The sequence below is a fragment of the Humulus lupulus genome, chromosome 2 (assembly GCF_963169125.1).
Source record: "Humulus lupulus chromosome 2, drHumLupu1.1, whole genome shotgun sequence".
In the NCBI taxonomy this organism is placed as follows: Eukaryota; Viridiplantae; Streptophyta; class Magnoliopsida; order Rosales; family Cannabaceae; genus Humulus; species Humulus lupulus.
The window spans coordinates 18,803,051-18,807,218 of NC_084794.1; positions in this window are offsets into that span (position 1 = coordinate 18,803,051).

Below are 4,168 nucleotides of genomic sequence, written 5' to 3' on the forward strand. Positions count from 1 at the left end.
GAAGAGGATAGTATCAAGGCCCAACTCGAAGCTTTGAAAAAGCAGTTTGAGGTCTTGATGATGAAAAATGGCCAAAAATCGCGCATGATTGCTCAAGTGGAACCACAAGAACCTTGCTTTGTTTGTGGAGGCACAGAGCATTTGGCTAAGGACTGCTTAACTTTGAATGAAATGAGGGGGGGGGGGGGGGGGTTTATGAGGAGCAATGCAATGCCTTAGGGGCATATAACAAGCCATTCTCCCATACGTACAACCCTGGTTGGAGAAACCACCCAAATTTCAGTTGGAGAGATTCCAACCAAGCTCAAACGTCTGGAGGCCAATGGAGAAATGAGCAACAAGTTCAACCATCAAAGGCGTATTCTGCACCTCAATACAATGCTCATCCACAATGAAATTCTCTCGAGAATACCCTTCATGCATTCATAGAGGAACAATCCAAACTAAATCGTCAAATGATGGAAGAAATCAAGGAAATGAAATGTCAATTCTCAAAATTGACTGAATCCTTGGCCATTTTGAAAAAAGGCAAACTTCCTTCCCAACCGGAATTCAATGTGCAAGGCCAACACATGGCCCAATCTTCAAATTCTAATGATCAAAATGTCAAGAAAGTGAATGCCATCACGACTAGAAGCGGTAAAACTTTTCAAGACCCACCCATAAAATCTAACTCTCCTAGTACTCCAAAAGTTATTCTCGAAAATCCACCACTCAATGCCTCTCCAAATGTACCATTTCCCCAGGCATTGAAACCTGTTGGGAAACTTCCTGATAACCGATTTGAAATCCGTGGGCACTTGACACAAGTGAATATTAATCTTCCTTTGCTTCACATCATAAAACAAGTGCCGGCTTATGCCAAAATCATCAAGGATCTATGCACTGCAAAGAGGAAGCACCATGTCAAGAAGACTGCTTTCTTGACTGAGCAAGTGAGTGCGGTGATTGAACAAAAGACACTGTCAAAATACAAAGATCCCGGTTGTCCCACCATTTCTTGCCAAATTTGGACCCATGCAGTCACCCAAGCCTTACTTGGTCTTGGTGAAAGTGTAAATCTCATGCCTTACTTTGTATACTCACAACTCAGTCTTTGAGAAATGAAGCCAACATCTGTTGTGCTACAGCTTGCTGACCGCTCCACCAAAAAGCCTAGGGGTATTGTTGAGGATGTTTTAGTTCAAATTGAAAAATTCTATTACCCCGTGGACTTTCTTATTCTTGATACCCAATCAATGGTAAAAATGGAGTCTAAAATTCATATTATCCATGGAAGACCATTCCTTCCAACTGCAAATGCTTTGATCAATTGTCGGAATGGTCTAATGAAGATATCATTTGGAAAAATGACTCTTGAAGTCAATATCTTCCACATCGAGAAACAACCCCGAGAAAATGATGAATGCTATCAAACATTCATGATTGACTCAAACAACCCAGCAAGAAAACTCAAACAGTACATAATATATGCATAATATACAGTCACTACAGCAGATAGCTCATATCTAGTCAGACAGTCCATAAAATCCAACACATATACGGCCATGCCGTCCTAGAAGCATTACCAAAGCCTGGGGTCTCGGTCTACAACGTAAGGATATCCCATGTATCCATTGGGGTCTCACCCTAACCACGAGCACTCCATGTGCTAAGTGGTATTCTCGGCCCTTTTCCGTTCCCGGCCCTTCGCCGTTCATTTTGCCTTTTACCACATTTAGCATTCTTAAATAACAATCAGATAGATAATCATTCATTTTAAGCTATATCCTAACAATGATAAAATTTAGGGTCGCGCCCTGCAACAATTCAATGGGCCCAAGCCCTGCTCTACGGGTGCTACAATTTTCTTACCTGTATCCCGAGCTTTCTGATGCACCAAGGTCGTGAGCACGGTCCTCTAACTTGAGCCTCTCCAAAGAACTAGTCACAACACGTATAAAACATCCTTTAATAATAATCAATCCAAAACCACTTCCCGGTACCAATCCCACACTCTCGGGACCCCCAAATTCCTAAAACAATACATCGGAAACATCCCCCGAACCCCCGGAGAAAAAGCTCAAAATTGCAAAATTCCATGTCCTGAAAATAGCTTAGCGCCGCAGCGCTGCCCTAGAGGGTCGCGGCGCCCAGCAAGTCAGAAAGCCTCCCCTACCCAGAAACAGCCTCACACCGCGGCGCCCAAGAACAGGGTCGCGGCGCTCCTTCGCGAACCCAGAAATCTAGGTTTTTCCCCTGCATTTCCCCGAGCCAAAACACTCCCAATTCATCCCAAACTCACACCTAAGCCTCAAAACCAATTCAAAACCCCAAATAGACCATTCAACAACCTATAAACATCATAACCCAGCTCAATTACACAATCACTCCCATAAATCACACTTTAGTTTCATGCCTTAGTAATTCAAACCAGAAATTAAAAAACTTAGACCCAAACCTAAACCACACTTCAAATTCCATAATTCATAACAGAAATAAACTTTATAATTACACAGAATCCTTACCTTGAATAAAGAATCCAACCCTAAGCTCCCTTGCTTCCAGCTCCAAGCTAAGCCTTCTAATTCCACAAGCTGAATTCTCACAAAACTAGCCATGACTATCCTTCAATTTCCATTCTTACCTTCTAGAAATCATGTTCAAAACTCAGTAAAACAAGAGTAGTTCTTACCTCATAACAATTTTGGCCTAAGCTTGATCTTGGTTACTTCAAACCTCTCAATTCTCCTCCTAGGGCTCAAATTCAGCTTTCTTCTTCTTTTTCCCCTTTCCTTCTAGCTCTTTCTTCCAAATTCAGCATAAACCAAAATATAACCAAGTGTAATACGTATTCCCTTCTCCTTCAGCTGAAGTAATCCAAATCCTTCCCTAATGACCACTTTACCCTTCCACCTATTTCCCATTCCAACTAAACCTCAAGGCCCTTTTTGTCATTCCTACTTCCTAACAATTCTACCACTTCTTTCAACCAAACTTGTTACTCTCAGCGGTTACTAACGGTTACACGAGTTACCAAATTACCAGTTACCATTAACTCACAAGAACCCAATTACAAAATCTCCAAAATACCCCTAGGCTCCTCCCGAGCCGGGTATTCAATCCCGTTGTGACTTTTGAGTTATCTAGCTCGCTAGGACCATCTCGGCACGTGCATCACATTAATATCACCACACCCACGTGGTACAAACCACAAAATATAATTATCACATTTATGCCCTCAACGGGCTAAAATTACCAATTTACCCCTATCATGCAAACGGGGCTCACATGCATATTTATACCACCTAAACATGCATTCTAATCACATATTCATTTAAATTCACATATTATCATATTAATTCACTTATTGCCCTCTAGGCACGCTAATCAAGGTCCTAAACCTTATCAGCAACTTAGGGTGTTACACACCTGGTCGTGAGGAAGATGGAGTCCGGTCGGACACTGCCTCAACTCAAATGGGGAACTCTAGAACCCCCTCAAGGAGCCACCGATCAGAGACTTACAGGTCAGGAAGTCATGAGTCAGGAAGCAAGAAAACACCTCCTGGGCAGGAGCACAACAGAGCTCCTCGAGGTAAAGAAACTTCTGGCTTCAAGGATGGGCATGGGCGTGATGAAGCTGACAGTCATCACACTGACCAGTCGAAGGACAAGCATAATGATAACCATCGAGGAGGAAAGGATCGCCCAACTCAGACAGGAGTGTTCCAAATCCCGTCCTTGTTCTCACATCCCGGTATTGGTAAGGAAAATGGGAAAGTTTCTATATGCTTATGTGTAATATGTTATGATAATTTTATGTTATGTTATGTTTTTATCTAGGGCTCATAGTTGTTTAGTTAGCAAGCCCTAGTGTTTATCATTTTTATGTTTAAAGTTATAATTTACCCTACCTCAGATATTAGACAGGGGACCTAGATGGGTTATCATATACTACTATGTGATCTAACCTACCTCAGATATTAGACAGGGGACATAAATGGTTTATCACATGTCATAATGGCCATTAATAGTGTAGTCCTATATGGTATATATCTTTATAGTCATATGTTTATGTTTATGTTTTATGCTTTTAGTAGATTTTCCTTACTGGGCATTAGGCTCATTCCTTTATTTTTATATGTGCAGGAAAATAGTTATGGCGGCGGAAAGATTCTTGACAGTTT